Below are 17,277 nucleotides of genomic sequence, written 5' to 3' on the forward strand. Positions count from 1 at the left end.
GAACCCACAAATGGTTATCAAATGAAAACAATGCAGCCTTCCTCTTGGGAACTGTGAGAGCTTCCACTGAAGCACAGGATTAAACCAATATATTTCTATCAGCTCATGGCCACTGTTAGTGGTGGGATACCTAGCTAAAAGTCCTTTGCTCCTGTCGACAGTGTGGCTGTGTATTGGTTACAAAGGAAGAGACTGTCATAGTGTTCTGTGCTGGGAAGGGGAAGTTGTGGTGGGAGCAGATCAGAGCGAGAGAGGGGAACGGTGCAGGTTTCCTTCTGGATCTCCATAAGAAATGCCTGACAACCAACGGCTTAATAAAATAGGTCTTTTAATAACACAGGATAAGAAGAGGAATATCAATAGTGAGTAAATCTTACTTCAGATGCTGGATACCCCATGTCTGACGCTGTGCAGCATCAGAGGGATCCTGGATGGATTTTCCCACAGCGCTGTGCAGATCCCATTCATGAAGGGAAGCTCCTCCTTTTTGGTCATTCAAGCTATTCTATAATTTACTTACAAGAAAAGAACTCTATTCCTAAAAGATGTTCACATGAGAACATCTTGCTGCACTGTTAGATAAAGGCAAGGCTGTGCAGGTGGCATGACAACTGGCACTGAGTGGGAGCTGCCCACAGGCTCCTCTGTTACAATGACCTGCCGAGGTTGTCCTGCAGCCAAGGGGTTTGTGCAGCCCAACACAGCCTGAAAGACATGCTGAGCATGTAGCACAGCACAGCAGAGCACAGCTCAGAGTTAACCTGGATCACTTACTCCTTGATATACAGTAGTCTCCCAGTTGGAGCAATACATGTTTAAACCACTGTAGAAGGAATTAATGAATTGCCATGTGTTAGCTGGGATGCAGTGAGTGTGCCACACGAAGAAACGAGGAAAGTTGTGATTTTAATGTAAATAGATAGCTGAGAGGTAGTAGTTAGTGATTCTATTGATTCCTTTTTCTCTTTTACATAAATAACTTAATTAAAGATCATATATCAATACCAACTAATCAGTAAGTTAATTTTAAATTAAATTCCCTGCATCAGATGGTTCTGTCTATGACAGTAGATGGTGGAGAAGGCAGGACAACCTTAATTTATCATAGCTTATAATTGGAATAATTGGCTTAGCTGTGAATTTCTGGAAAGAGCCTTTGATTCTTGTTTTAGAATTTTTGTTTTTTAGTTCTTTGCGTGGGTGCTTTGTCTTTATGTATCTGCCAGTGTTAAGTGTACCCTGTGGATCTGCTAGTGAGCCAGGACTGCCAAGAGTGGTGGGCCGCCACTGCCTGTGTGCTTGGGAGTGAATGTGAACACTGTGTGAGCAGTACGGCATGGTGGTGGAAAAGGAAGGGACCGAAAGAACCTGAGAATATTGGACCTGGGTGGGAAGATGACCAGGACAAGATGGGATGGTATTGCGATCCTGTGGCTTGGGGCTTGGATCGCCACCTGGGCTGCTCTGGGAGCAGTCAGCAAAGACAAAATATTTGGGCTGCTTCACACTGGGATCCTGAAACCTGGGATTGGTGCTATTTGGAACTGTGGTGATGAAGGAAAATGAAAAAACAGTCAGGAAGACTCTCCCATCACAGTTAAGCAGATTTGTGGGAATGTGAGCATCATTCCCCAGCATGTGACTACTCACAGTAATTGACAGAGGATGAAATTAAGAATTTGTGGAAAACTTACAGCCTCTGCCCTCAGAAAACCCAATTGCAGTGGCTATGGTGGTGCTAGGAAAGCAGAGCAGGCAGTATATGACTGGTGGCTTTGGAGGGCAGTGCTCTCTGGGGCCAGGTACTTCATAAATGCTGCCCTGCTTGACAGGAGTGGACTTTGGGAAGTGCTTCATAGAGCGGTGTGTGGAGCAATGACCTGATCCTGCAACCTAGTGAATGAGATATACACTCCTGGAGGGACTGGGACAAGGGGGGTCAATCATCTACAGTTGCTCGGGCTGCTGGACTGTGTTTATAAGCAATGGGGGAGGGATCTCCAAAAGGTCATGGTTACTGATGCCATGGCTTGAATGCTCTGACGGTTGGGCATGCTACCAAATTAATACCCCTCTGTATCACCAAGTAACTTGATGGCATGTCCTGTTGATCAAGAAGTGTACTTGTATTAGGAGGGGGGGGAGGAGGCCTGAGGATCTCCATAGGGTCAGCAGCTTAGCCAGAAGTAGTAATAAAGATTCAGCAAACTTCTCACATCTTCTTCCTACCCCTTGGGATATTCCTGAAAGAGACAGGACTGGTACGCTCTGTTGGTTGTTTCTGGTGCTGATCTACCTGCAATCCTTCAAACCGATTTCCTGGACCATAGTAAATGGACTGAGAGAGGGGGAAGGTTGTGAATGTCTGGAGCTGGCATCTTAAGCTACTCAGGAGAAAAACAACTGCAGAGCTACCCAGGTCTTCTACTGATTCTGATGCTGTGGGAAGCATTCAGGTAGACCCAGCTGTTGTTGTCTTGGTGGCAAGAGTATTTGTCATTGGCAATATTGAACCAATGGAGGGGCTAGTGTCGATATTAAAAAAAAATTTTCTTGAAGAAACAAGGTGTGCTGTTCAAAACACATTCAGGGGGTGACTATTGCTGGACTCTGAGCTCTCCACACACTTATTCATTTGAGCCTTGCAAAGCTTTACCACACCCCAGAAGGAAGAGGTGTGTGTATTTTTGAGTGTGCATGTCTAAACCAGAGCACTAAGTACTGACACCATTTCACTGTATTTCAGGGAGTATTTCAACATCAGAAGGGCATAAATTTAACTGGCTGTTGTGTACCACATGGTGACAGCCACCAGGTGGAAGGGACTGTGTGTCCTCGGTGAGCTGATAGAATCCTCAGGATATAAGAGAGGATGCAGGCATGAGATATGAGGACTGCAGAAGTTATATATCTGAAGAGGCATACCGGGGTGGTTTCACATGGGCAGCTCAGTGGCAGCTGCTCTGGCCTGAGCAGGTCTTTGGTCTCCTCCCTTAATGCTGTTCCAGGACTGTGTCCTCAGTGTGACACAGTCACAGTAATTTTGATTTTGTCTTATAGTAGCATCCCTGGACTTTGTCAGGCCTCACGCTCTCCAACTAATAGCGCTTGGTATGGTCCCAGGCCTATTACAGATGTAGCCGCTGGGTTTAAACCTGAGCCTGAACAACAATCATTTTTCTTTCATAATTCTTTATATTTCAGATATAAGGGTAAAGTCCTCTAAGTTATTTCTGGGATCTTCTCCACACTTAACAAAGACTCTGCGCTGCATCTCATGTAACAAATGGCATCTGTGAGACCCTCTGACAATGTCTTTTTTTCTAAAATCAAATTAAAAATCAGGGCTTCTATACATTCTTTTTAACCTTATGTGGTGAATTTTACCTTGGCTGGACACCAGGTGCCCACCAAGCTGCTCTATCACTCCCCCTCCTCAACTGGACAGGGGGAGAAAAAATATTATGAGTCTCATGGTCAAGATGAGGAAAGGGAGATCATTCACCAATTACCACCATGGGCAAAACAGACTGAACTTGGGGAAATTAATTTAATTTATTGCCAATCGAAATCAGAGTAAGATAATGACAAATAAAACCAAATCTTAAAACACCTCCCCCCCCCGCCCTTTCTTGCTGGGCTCACTGTCACTGCTGATTTCTATACCTCCTCCCCACCAAGCGGCGCAGAGGGATGGGGAATAAGGCTTGCGGTCAGTTCCTCACACATTGTCTCTGCCACTCCTTCCTCCTCACACTCATCCCCTACTCCAGCGTGGGATCCCTCCCATGGGAGACAGTCCTCCATGAACATCTCCAGCATGGGTCCCTCCCATGGGCTGCAGTTCTTCATGAACCGCTCCAGCATGGGTCCTTTCCATGTGTCCTTTCCATGGGATGCAATCCTTCAAGAACAGACTGCTCCAGTGTGCGTGTCCAACGGGGTGACAAGTCCTGCCAGCAAACCTGCTCCAGTGTGGGCTCCTCTCCATGGAGTCACAGGTCCTGCCAGAGCCTGCTCAAGCACTGGCTCTCAATGCCGGGGTTCAAAAGGTATGGAAAAATTGAGTTCTACCCCCATTCTCGTAGCAGTGGGGAGCGACAGCAGCATCCTGCATGGGGCTGGGCCCCTCAGGCTCCACATCGACATGGCGGGGGGGCTCCCTCTTCCACTATGGCTGTCGATGATCCAAGTCTTGGGCAAACCCCTTCACAGGTGGATTTCCCTTTTCAGGCCAAAAAGCCACCATTTCGGAAGCCTGCTGTTGACAGAGAGCTGACAGAGCAGCGCCCAGGAGGAACACCACTTCTGTCCGCACCGTTCAACACTGCCAGCAGATCTTCCCCAAAGGAAGAGCTCCAGGAGCACCTTCCCAAAGGGAACGAAAATAATCCCCGGAAGTAAAGAGGTCGAGCAAATGAAGACTGCTTTTCAGCAGTCTTTCTGGTGTGGACCTTGCTCTCTCTCGTGTGGACCTTGCTCTCTCTCTTTGGCTGAGAAAGCAGGCCTGTTCTCACTTGTAAGCACACAGATCTCTCTTAGGGGTGTTTTTCCGCACAGCTGGGAAGCGCAGGAGCCTTGTCTGCCTTTCCTCCCAGAGCCCTCACAGACCTGCACAGTCTCTTGCAGAGCCGGGGAAACCCCTTCCCCTGCGGAGGCTTGGCTCTACACCCGAGCATCTGGCTACGTGGCAGTTTGTCCTACCGCAGCCCAAGTTTGGGCCTCCGGCAAATGCGTGGGAGCGAGAGTGCTGAGGGCCTTTGCTCTTGGCTCTCCCTGAGAATGGCCACAGCACGAGCAGCGCCCGAGCTTGGGCACCCGAGTGGGAGCCCTGGGCTGCTGGCTGGGGAACAACCGCTGCTTGCCCCTTTGCTTGTACTGGCCCTCAGACATCCCCTTTGTCCCCCCTGTCTACAATAGAAACCTGTAGTACGTACACGGCAAAGACGCGCGTGCTCAGCAGATGTCTCTGCAGGGAGACAAGGGCACCTGCTGCCTGGCAAGCAAGGCTGAAGACCGTCCCTGGGCAAAGAAACCAGAGAAAAGTTAGGCCTGTCTCTCGAGGTCTCTTCTCTAGGATGCCCAGCCACGCGTGTTTCAGGTCCCTGTGGGCAGGCGGGCACCGAGCCCTACACACTCCCTCCCTGGGGCAAAGAGCAGGGCAGCCTGCACTTCTCCTGCCACTTGGGACGTTTGGCCAGAGCTCTGGCACAGCGCAGCTCTCCGAGTTCACCCCAGAGGACTTCAACAGCAAGCAGCAGTGCTGAGCTTAATTGCAATTTCTGTGGCCTTCTTGCGCCACCTGTCAGGCCCTTGAGTGGCTGAGCCGGGAGTTGACGTGGAAGAGAGTTTCACCAGCTCCACCTCCACGCGGAGGTTCCTTTGGGAGGAAAAAGACAAATGCCGGTTGCCCACTGTCCCCACGTCGCAGGAGCCGAGGCAGGCAGGAGTAGCCTGAGCGGAGGTCCTTGCCAGAGGGTGGGCCGTCCCAGCAGCAGCGAGAGAGGGCAGCACAGCTGCGCCGCTTCCGGGATTACCCCCCTCTCCTTTCCCCATCCTTTCCTTTACAGGCCTGCAGCGGCAGAAGAGGAAGCAAGCTGGCAGCAGCAGTCCCCCACCTTGGGAAGCCCACCCGGCAGCACAGCCCGATTCTCACCCCGTCTCTCCCTGCTCCCTGGCCCCTGGCACCAACCTACCCCTCGGCAGGTACATCTCACTGGCCGTTTGGGGAGGGGGCACAGGCTGCTGTCCCCTACCGTGGCCCTCCCGCCTCTTCCCTGGGCGCTGGCGGTCTCCCAACCCCTCTCCTCCCCGCACAGCTGTCCCCTACCGTGGCCCTCCCGCCTCTTCCCTGGGCGCTGGCGGTCTCCCAACCCCTCTCCTCCCCGCACAGCTGCCCCCCTGAGCCAGGCAGGACCGTGCCTCAACATCCCAAGGGGGCCGGTCTCAGGCCCCAGGGGCTTGGCCTCCTCGTGCAGCAAAATCTCCCCGTGCAGCAGGGCTGGGCTCCGACCCCTGCAGCACGTGGCTACCACCTCCCCAAAAGCCCAAGCTGCACGCTGGCTTGTGGCCGGGAGAGCGAGCCAGGCTTTCAGCCGAGACCCATCCCCACAGAAGGGAGGCTTCGCAAGCCACGGGGCTCTTCTTCAGAAAGCCTCTGTCGGCTTCCCCGTGCTGCTCCGCACCCCACTGACCGTCTTAGGCCGTGTCCCTGCCACCACCCCAACCTGACGCCCCGGGCAGGAGCAGCCCGCTTCTTACCTACTCGTCTGGCAGCGGCTCGGCCCCGCTGCCTCCCCTGCCGGTGGTTGGTGGGCCTCATTCCCCAGGGAGCCTTTGGAGGCCCCTTGGCATCTTCTCTGGGGGGCCTTTCTCCTTGCCATCTCTGGGGAAAGGCAGGCTCCCTGCTCAGCTTTTCCTCCTCAGCCCCAGCAGTGTGTCCTGCCCAGGCAAAACCAGCTCTGGCAGTAGTCCCACGCCGTGCCACAACAGGAGCGCACCTGCCCAGGGCAACAGCCACACGAGCTATGGGCTCCTTCCCTGCGCGCCACAGGGCTATGTGGGTGGCCATCTCTGACCTCACAATGGCGGCTCTGACGTCACACTGGGGCTCCCCAGGGCTGAGCAGGGCGGGGAGACCCTGTGGGCTCCCCTGGGGCAACACAGCTGCTGCCCTCTCAGGCAGTGGGAGCCCATGACTTGTGGGCCCCCCAAACCCTGCCACGCTCCTGTGCCAGGCGGCTGCCTGGCCTGTCCTGCCAGGCAGGATTCCAGCTCTCCTGGGCATCCCTGGCAGAACAAAAAGGGTGCTGGAAAGGGGCCTTTGCTCTTGAAAAGAGCTAAAATCCCCAAAGACAAAAAGAAATGTTGTACTGACTCTAATGTATGTTTCCTTTTAGTTTCCCTTTCGCAGATAATTTAGCCTAGCCTGTCAGTATTGTTGGCCTTAAGTAAGGAAGCTTAGAGAGTAGAATTGCTAACGAGCATTCTGTATTTGAAGGAATAAGCATTAGAGTAAGGATGCTTTGCCTGCGTTAAATCCTTGGTTAGCTGAGATAGTTGCAATGTAGATAGATAAAAAGGAATTCTTCAGGCCCTGTGTCCCTGGAAAGGGCTGATAAGGAGAAGCTACACAACAACCACCTGGTTTTGGGTAGGCAGGGAAGGTATGAGCAAGACAAAGATGGACCGAGCATGCGTAAAGACAAAGTTCAGTTAGCGGTCGGAGTGATGAAGACTACCGACTTCCTCCAGCGACCACCGGAGGACCCCTAACGACCACCTAAGGACTTAAGTACACATGCGTCAGAGACATTTACGTATACTAATGAGTTCCAAGAAATCTCATGTTTATATAAATTAATCTCATGAATATGTATGATTTTGCAACATATAATCTCTGCGACCTTGCTTGTTTGTCGGAGCACTTATGGTGGAGCGACCCCCAGTGCTGCCCAGCGCTGTAATAAAGGATGCCTGCTTAATAGTAACTCCGTTGCTATTGCGTTTTATTTCGGGAACACTCTGAAACTCCGATTCCCCTGCTGGCAGATTCGGATTTGAAAGGGTAGTCTCCACGAATTTTGCTTCGTTCTCGCCTTACGGGACAGCTGCTTCCGGCAGGGTTTCTCCTCTCGGAACCCTTTTGTATGCCAAGAAGAAGAACCCAGCAGCCCAGATGTGCTCTCAGGGGCCTAGCGGTACGTCTGGTTAACAAGGAGCGTTTTTTTCCTCGCCCTTGCTGATTCTGCCTTGACTTCCCTAGTTTGAAATACAAGTGTGCTCCTTCCTTCTCTTGCAGTGGCCTGCAGGGCCAAGGAGGGTCGCTGTACAGGGGCACAGGCTGCGCTGAGGGCACTGGGCAGCATGGCCCGTACCAGGGTCCCAGCATGGCAGCACGGGGACACAGGGAGTATGAAGCACAGCCCCCACATGTCCCACCTCACTGGCCGGTGGGAGCCCCACGCCGGTGCAGGGCCAAGCTGTGCTGGGGCGGTGCAGGCCTCCAGCTACCCAGCCAGGCCACCCGCTTTTGCAGGGGAGCACAAGGTGCCTGTTTCCCCATGGGCAGCCCCCATCTGCCCGGACCCCTGGGCCCCTCCCAGTGCAGTGGGCCGGCCAGGCCGCAGAGCTGCCAGTGCCGTTGACAGCAGGGAGGCCCTGGCAGCAAAGGGCGCCTGGGGGGCTTGCGGCAGGCTGGGCGGCTCTCGCACTGGTGGGGCAGGGCGGTATTTGGGCGTGATCCTCTTGGGTAGGAACGGGCTTCCCTTGTGCAAGTCTGGAAAGGGGTTCCTGTGGGAGTGGGCAGCGACAGCAGCATCCTGCCTGGGGCTGGGCCCCTCAGGCTCCACATCGACATGGCGGGGGGGGCTCCCTCTCCCACAGTGTGGCCTGTGGGAGCATCCTGGGACACCCACTCACCAGCCCCATCTCTCAGGAACCCCTTGGGATCCTCCAACAACCCCCAGGGAATGCTCCGGCTACCCTGACCCCCTCCCAATACTACGTGCTGTTAGACAGCTGCCAGGAACACGGGGCTCTAACCCTGCCCATCCCTGGAATCCTTTGGATGAGCTTTCCAAGTGGACAGCGAGACTGGCTGCCTGGGATGTCCTCAGTGGAGAAGGCGCTGTGCCCCCGGACATGATGTCCATGACAGCAACAGCAGGAGGGAAAAGCAAAGTGTTGCAAAATGCAGCGCCTGGGGGACCAAAGAGCCTAGCCTTAGTGTTAGATGGTGGAGCCCATGATGGGAACACCCCAAGGGCTGTACAACTGCACAGCCCTTCTGGGAACCCCAGAGACAGTGGTCCATAAAAAGGAAAGACGGGTCAGGGTCGTCCAAATGCCACGAGGAGGTCAGAATAACAAGGGGCAAAATGCTCAAAAATTCCCCGTCGACGCTAATCCAGGTGACACAGAAGGACCCCCGACAGAGAGTAGCGAGATCTAGAACGGGGGCGTTCATGGGCTGAGGCACGGGGCTTCCGACAGGCCAGTCAGACGGGCTCCCCACACCCGTTTTACAGAAACTCTGGGCAAATCGACAAACTGACAGCCTGGGTGCTGGGAAGGTGCTCGGCCAGATTGTTCCATCTGCTCTTCCGGCCCCACTAGCATGAAAGTAAGGGAGGAGCTGCCAGCCCCCGCCCCCGGGGGCCCCAAAGAGCTGTCCCAAGGCCTGTGGGTCACCCCACAACCCCTGCCTGCAGTCTGCCCCGTTGCCATGGCAGCGGGGCCGGGGTGGGGCGGGGCCAGAGAAGGGCGCTGCAGTGGCTGGCAGGGGGCCCTGCCTGTCACCGCCTGGCAGGCGCCATTGGCTGAGAAGCCAGGAAGAGGGTGGGCGGGCTCCTGGCAGAGCTCTTGCAGAGCCTGCCCTGGGGCGGGTGGCAGTCTCCCTGCTGTGACCTGAAGCAGGGCCTTCCTGCGTGCCCTAGGCCGGAGCCACTCGTGGAGCCTCCCGGGGCGGCGGGAGAAAGAGCCGTGCCGGGCTGGGCCTCTCCTGTCTCGATTAAATCCTAGGAATGCTTAATATGGCCCTCATTTTTAAGAAAAAATTAAGTAGAAATTCTAACGTTTTCCACACCCTCCCGCCCTCCGCCCAATGGACCTTCTTGCGCACCCCACTTTGGACACAAATCTTCTACACTGACATGAGTTGCCACATTTGTCTTCCCCCCCTTTAGCTTCCTTTTTAAGTTTGGCCGCCTTTTTTTTTTTCTCTGGTTTCAGCTGAGGCTTTCTGGTTTTGCCATCTTCCCGTGAACCTGCACTCGATAAATGCAGGTGTACGCTGGGTTTCCCCAGTTGCTCTTCACAAGAAGTTTGATATAGGAAAAGGCTCTGGGGAGCGGCACGTTCTGTGAAGAAAAGATGGAAAAGGAAACGGGAGTGTTAAGAGCGACAATGCAGTCGACGTATCTCCCCCTGCCAGCCCTGCTCCTGCTCAGGAACAAGCTCCTGAAATTGGGTGGGAGCGGCTGTGGAAATCTGAGGCTCCCTGCTGGTACCGGGGCTGCTGGGGAGGCTGGGGACGCGGGAAGGGGAAGGCACCCGGCACCCTCTGCATGCCGGCCTGGCTGGGGCTCAGTCTCCCTTCCCTCTGCCCCGTCCCTCTGCCGCTTGCTCTGGGCTGACAGAGAGGCCGGGGAGGTGCTCCTATGCGTGGGGCAGCTGGTGTGCAACCCCACCGAGCTCCCGCTGTCTGCTCTGCCTGCTTTCCTCCTGGCAGGCAGGAGAGCACCGGAAGAGACGGGGCATGCTATGCCGGGAGGAGAGGACACTGTCCAGCCTGCCAGCAGGCCACAGGATGGCACGATGGTGCTGCCCGACAGCTTTCACCACCCGGCATCCCTGTTCCTCCACGGCACAAAGAAGTTGCTTGGGTGGAGTGGCCACGTGTGCAGCTGGCTCTGCTGAAGGCAGTGGGTGCAGCCAGGGATCTCTCGGGACTCGTGCTCCCACGGGCCTGACCCTGCCCTTGCTATCCTTTTGCTAGCACCACCGCGTGCTACTCAGCCCTCCCAACCCCGCCAGGTCTCTCCCGCCGGTGGTCCGGGGCCCTCTGCCCAGGGAGAAAGCGTTCATGCTCTTCCTGCCACGGACTTGCAGGCAAACCAGTTTTGCTCCCTGGCATCTTGCCCCCGTGCGTGGACCGTACCTTCAGAGGGAAGGTCTGAATGGCCTCTTTTGCCACGTTGTACATGAACGTCCCAAGGAGAGTTTCCTCTTCTCCGTCCGCATCCACTCCCTCAGGGGCAAAGCACAAGGAGAGCAGCTCAGACTCGTGTCCCGACATAGAGGGAACGTACGTGCTGGGTCAGCCCTGTTATCTACCCAGCCTCCCCTGGGGCTCTAGCAGTAGTCTAGCACTGGTTATGGTGGAGCTCAGTCTCCGCCTTGAGTTTTGGTCAAGAACCCTCAGGTGCTTGGCCAGAAGAAGCCTTAAGAGGGATGAAACCTCTCGAGCCCTTGGAGTGTCCCGCTAGGGCACTGCAGTGCTCAGGAGAGAGCAGGACAGAAACCTCAGAGGATGCACAAAAGCAAGCAAGACCCTGTCATGGCTTTCCCCCGGGGCCAGATCCCCAGCAGAAGTGCCCAGCACAGACTTACAAAGACAGCGATGTCTCTGGGGGCGCTGATGACGGTCCCCGATGGAGAGACTTCTTTGAAGATGTGCTGCACAGTGATGGCAGTCAGATGGACTCGTGCTGGTAACCTGATGACCACCTGGCCCTGATGCCCTTGCAAAGGCCAGCAGTTTCCTGGGGAAACATCTGGCTGCAACCAGAAAGCAAGAGCAATGAAGTGTGAGAGAGTGTTGGGGCCAACACAACTGCCCGTGTCGCCTGAAGAGTAGGTGCCGGCGTGTCTGTGGGTCTATTTCAGCTCGAAAATGAGGCGCGTGTGAAGAAACGGGCAGAAGCAGGACGCCGCCTTCGCTGCCTGACAAAGGGGGCTCTCAGTATTATGGAAAAGAGGAGAATACCGGTTATGAAACCATCCTAGTCAGGGCCTAGCAGAAACACATCTCTGCCCAGTGGCTCTGCAGGGGCCCCCCTCACCTCCCACTGCCCAGCCCCGAAAAGGCGCCGTTAGGGATGAGTGTGGAAACGGGGTCACCAAGGAGAAAGTCTTTCACCCAGCTGTGGCAGAGGACTGTGGGCAAGATGCAGCCGTACAGCTCAGCTCAGCTCCCTTCCCCTCCCAAAGGGAACCACTGATTTCTAGCAAGCTCAGCCCTGTGTTCGTGCTTTGGTTTCAGGAACCTGAGCAACACTGTGGGCTTGAGCAGTACCACGGGACTGAGGGGAGAGCCCCTGAGGTCGGTTCCTGACTTCACAGGAAGGAAGGAAACCAGCACCGATGATTTCTGCTACGATACCTGCAAAATGGTATCAGGAGGCTTGGCAGTGCAAAAGAGCCATAAAATCCTGCAGCCCCAATTCTCTTTGCAGTCGTAGGTCTTGGAAGTTCTCCGTGTGTCGATGGTGGCACCTGTAAGGAAGGGAGAGCAGATGACTGCAAGGGGCCACAGACTAGGAGGCCTTGGTGCTCAGACACTCTTTCTGACGCCGCCGGCCAGCTCCACGTCTGTCAGTCCTGTCCTCATCCCCACGCTGGTGGGGGTGCCCAGCGGCGCAGGGCAATGACGGCAGCCATGTGCCTGGTGACTGCTTCTCTCACAGCGCCACGAGGAGAAGGTCTGAGGGTTCTGGGAGACAGCAGGCGCCCATGTGAGCAACAGCAGGGCAAAGCTGAGGGCTTGCTGCCTGTGGGCAGCAAAGGACGTCCCAGCCATCCCCTTTTCAAACGCAGTGGAGGGGAAGAGAGCCCCTCCATCGGCACAGGAGCGTGTGCGGGGGCAGCGCCAGAGGCACCCGTGCAGAGGCCGAGGGCGGGACTGGGAGGGAGTCTGGGAGAGCCACTCTGCCCCAGCCTTGACTTTTGGAGAGCAGCGCCTGGAGCACAGGCTCCTTTGGGGAGTGCTACAGACAAGCGCATGGCAAGGAGACTGGGCTGCTTGTGTCCATACCAGAGCTTTTCAGGGCCCAGTCAGACATCTCAACGTAGACTTCCGAAGCCGTCTCCCACGCTGCCTGGTTCGCTTCCTTGGAACACCATAAACGAACACAGAAAAGGTCCACATCAGCGGGCAGTTCAGTGTGGCTACTAGCGCCCAGAGAGGCAAAGGGTCAGTGTCAGAAACACAAGGCAAGCCTTGTCCACGGAGCTGCAAGACTCTCTGCTGCTGACATGAGCCGCGAGGACCGAGGAACAGTATCTGTGTCCATGACCACGGCCGTGGCCCCGAGGTGGGTTGACGAGGGTCCCCACACCCTCGTCCCCACCCTCCACGCTCTCCAGGTCATCTGGGAGACGGGCTCAGGCCCTGCAAACGATGGCTGGCCCCGTGAGCGTGCCTGGGTCTCACCACTGCCGCAGGGGCCCGGCCAGAGCAGCCAGAGGTGCTGGCGTGCCAAGGGAAGGCTGTCGGGAGTCTTCCGCTGCCTGCAGCGGCCCGGTTAAACCGGGCCCAGAGAAGGGCCTGTGCAGCGCAGAAGCTCGCCCAGCAAGCCCCTGGGGCAAAGGCTGGATTGCTGCAGTCAGCAGTCCGACCCCACCAACAACCCCAAGGGGTGCTTTCTCAGGGGTTCTGCCCAGCCAAGCCTCCTTCCCCAAAATGCAGGGTCACCTTCTTCGCGCTGCTGATCTCCGCCCTCAGTTGAGCCACCTCGTCCAGCGGAAGCTGCATCTTTTGGGTTTGCTCGGCCAACAAAACGGGCAAGTTCCTGCACGACCGGAAAGTAGATCTTGTCAGAGAGCGGCCCATCCCCTCTGGGGAGCGTCTAAGCTCGGCAAGGAGCAGAGACACATGTGCTTTCCCTGCTTTGTGAGTGCTTGCCTTCCGCACCAGGTTGAGCAGAAGGCAAAGGCAGGAGGGAAGGACGGGAGCCCTGGCTGTTGGGAAAATGAGTGCAGGTAGCACGAGGTCGCCTGATGCTTCTGCACGGACCCAATTCCAGCTCAGGAAAAGTCTCTTACCTCAGGGTCTTCAGGTCTGCTGCAGACACGCATGTCAGCTCCTGAAAGGGAAAAATGCTCTGTTAGAGCATGCAGTGCCAGAGCCGCCGGGGCTTCCCAGGAGAGGCTTCCCTAGGAAGACACGGCAAAAGCTGCTGCTTCTTTGGGTCACCCTGCGTGGCAGCAGAAAAGCCCGTGATTTATGCAGCCACTGTCGGCAACGCTCCCTTGCAGGAGGTGCCTGTGCCACAAGAGTCGCCGACCTGTATCAGTCCCTTTGCCCGCATTGTCCACACTGGCAGTGAGGTCCCGCAGTAAACGCCAGCTGCAATTCACGTCAGCAAGAGACAGTTATTGGAGTAGGGTTGCTACTCAAATAACTCCCTGCAGTCACGCTGTCTACTCCCTGTTGCCTTGCGGGAGGGGCAGCAGGTTAGCTGAGGAGGTGGGGAACGTGGGGTGTGGAGAGGGGACGCGCCTCTGACCAGGAGCCGTCACCCCAGGCTTGAGGGGACCGCGCAGCCGTGAGCTTCAGGTGTGCTCGGTGCCCCAGAGCTATTCTCCATTTCCCCTCACTGCTTCAGCGAGCACCGAGACCAGGCTGCGCGGGCTACGAGAGGTACCGCTCCATCGGTCCCCCTGCACGGCCCCTCCCCTCTGGGAATCCCCAGTTCAGCCTTGGAAATAGCTACGCCCTTCTCTCGCAGACTTGCAGACTAACAAGCCATTTGGTCCAGTGGCCAGAGCAGCAGCATGGCTGGGAGCCTCCCAGTCTTGCTGGTAGTCCAAAAGCCACTCCCACTCAGGGACACACTCAGGAAGCACTTGGGCCATGGGAGTTTCCGCCCATACTGGCCCAAAAGGAAAGCTGGCCAGCTGAAAGCTGGCATCCAGCACAGCCAGGCTGTCGCTCTCAGATGTTTGCTCGTGAAAACTCACCAAGAGCCAGTGGGAGCAACAAGCAGAAGACTTTGAAGAACCTCTTCTTCTGCAGGGCCATCTTTTGCCTGAAAAAGAGCGAGTCCTGTGGCTGTCGATGATCCAAGTCTTGGGCAAACCCCTTCACAGGTGGATTTCCCTTTTCAGGCCAAAAAGCCACCGTTGCGGAAGCCTGCTGTTGACAGAGAGCTGACAGAGCAGCGCCCAGGAGGAACACCACTTCTGTCCGCACCGTTCAACACTGCCAGCAGATCTTCCCCAAAGGAAGAGCTCCAGGAGCACCTTCCCAAAGGGAACGAAAATAATCCCCGGAAGTAAAGAGGTCGAGCAAATGAAGACTGCTTTTCAGCAGTCTTTCTGGTGTGGACCTTGCTCTCTCTCGTGTGGACCTTGCTCTCTCTCTTTGGCTGAGAAAGCAGGCCTGTTCTCACTTGTAAGCACACAGATCTCTCTTAGGGGTGTTTTTCCGCACAGCTGGGAAGCGCAGGAGCCTTGTCTGCCTTTCCTCCCAGAGCCCTCACAGACATGCAGACTTGCCAGAGGGTGGGCCGTCCCAGCAGCAGCGAGAGAGGGCAGCACAGCTACGCCGCTTCCGGGATTACCCCCCTCTCCTTTCCCCATCCTTTCCTTTACAGGCCTGCAGCGGCAGAAGAGGAAGCAAGCTGGCAGCAGCAGTCCCCCACCTTGGGAAGCCCACCCGGCAGCACAGCCCGATTCTCACCCCGTCTCTCCCTGCTCCCTGGCCCCTGGCACCAACCTACCCCTCGGCAGGTACATCTCACTGGCCGTTTGGGGAGGGGGCACAGGCTGCTGTCCCCTACCGTGGCCCTCCCGCCTCTTCCCTGGGCGCTGGCGGTCTCCCAACCCCTCTCCTCCCCGCACAGCTGCCCCCCTGAGCCAGGCAGGACCGTGCCTCAACATCCCAAGGGGGCCGGTCTCAGGCCCCAGGGGCTTGGCCTCCTCGTGCAGCAAAATCTCCCCGTGCAGCAGGGCTGGGCTCCGACCCCTGCAGCACGTGGCTACCGCCTCCCCAAAAGCCCCTGCTGCACGCTGGCTTGTGGCCGGGAGAGCGAGCCAGGCTTTCAGCCGAGACCCATCCCCACAGAAGGGAGGCTTCGCAAGCCACGGGGCTCTTCTTCAGAAAGCCTCTGTCGGCTTCCCCGTGCTGCTCCGCACCCCACTGACCGTCTTAGGCCGTGTCCCTGCCACCACCCCAACCTGACGCCCCGGGCAGGAGCAGCCCGCTTCTTACCTACTCGTCTGGCAGCGGCTCGGCCCCGCTGCCTCCCCTGCCGGTGGTTGGTGGGCCTCATTCCCCAGGGAGCCTTTGGAGGCCCCTTGGCATCTTCTCTGGGGGGCCTTTCTCCTTGCCATCTCTGGGGAAAGGCAGGCTCCCTGCTCAGCTTTTCCTCCTCAGCCCCAGCAGTGTGTCCTGCCCAGGCAAAACCAGCTCTGGCAGTAGTCCCACGCCGTGCCACAACAGGAGCGCACCTGCCCAGGGCAACAGCCACACGAGCTATGGGCTCCTTCCCTGCGCGCCACAGGGCTATGTGGGTGGCCATCTCTGACCTCACAATGGCGGCTCTGACGTCACACTGGGGCTCCCCAGGGCTGAGCAGGGCGGGGAGACCCTGTGGGCTCCCCTGGGGCAACACAGCTGCTGCCCTCTCAGGCAGTGGGAGCCCATGACTTGTGGGCCCCCCAAACCCTGCCACGCTCCTGTGCCAGGCGGCTGCCTGGCCTGTCCTGCCAGGCAGGATTCCAGCTCTCCTGGGCATCCCTGGCAGAACAAAAAGGGTGCTGGAAAGGGGCCTTTGCTCTTGAAAAGAGCTAAAATCCCCAAAGACAAAAAGAAATGTTGTACTGACTCTAATGTATGTTTCCTTTTAGTTTCCCTTTCGCAGATAATTTAGCCTAGCCTGTCAGTATTGTTGGCCTTAAGTAAGGAAGCTTAGAGAGTAGAATTGCTAACGAGCATTCTGTATTTGAAGGAATAAGCATTAGAGTAAGGATGCTTTGCCTGCGTTAAATCCTTGGTTAGCTGAGATAGTTGCAATGTAGATAGATAAAAAGGAATTCTTCAGGCCCTGTGTCCCTGGAAAGGGCTGATAAGGAGAAGCTACACAACAACCACCTGGTTTTGGGTAGGCAGGGAAGGTATGAGCAAGACAAAGATGGACCGAGCATGCGTAAAGACAAAGTTCAGTTAGCGGTCGGAGTGATGAAGACTACCGACTTCCTCCAGCGACCACCGGAGGACCCCTAACGACCACCTAAGGACTTAAGTACACATGCGTCAGAGACATTTACGTATACTAATGAGTTCCAAGAAATCTCATGTTTATATAAATTAATCTCATGAATATGTATGATTTTGCAACATATAATCTCTGCGACCTTGCTTGTTTGTCGGAGCACTTATGGTGGAGCGACCCCAGTGCTGCCCAGCGCTGTAATAAAGGATGCCTGCTTAATAGTAACTCCGTTGCTATTGCGTTTTATTTCGGGAACACTCTGAAACTCCGATTCCCCTGCTGGCAGATTTGGATTTGAAAGGGTAGTCTCCACGAATTTTGCTTCGTTCTCGCCTTACGGGACAGCTGCTTCCGGCAGGGTTTCTCCTCTCGGAACCCTTTTGTATGCCAAGAAGAAGAACCCAGCAGCCCAGATGTGCTCTCAGGGGCCTAGCGGTACGTCTGGTTAACAAGGAGCGTTTTTTTCCTCGCCCTTGCTGATTCTGCCTTGACTTCCCTAGTTTGAAATACAAGTGTGCTCCTTCCTTCTCTTGCAGTGGCCTGCAGGGCCAAGGAGGGT

This window comes from Ciconia boyciana, chromosome 23 (assembly GCF_034638445.1).
Source record: "Ciconia boyciana chromosome 23, ASM3463844v1, whole genome shotgun sequence".
NCBI classification, from domain to species: Eukaryota; Metazoa; Chordata; class Aves; order Ciconiiformes; family Ciconiidae; genus Ciconia; species Ciconia boyciana.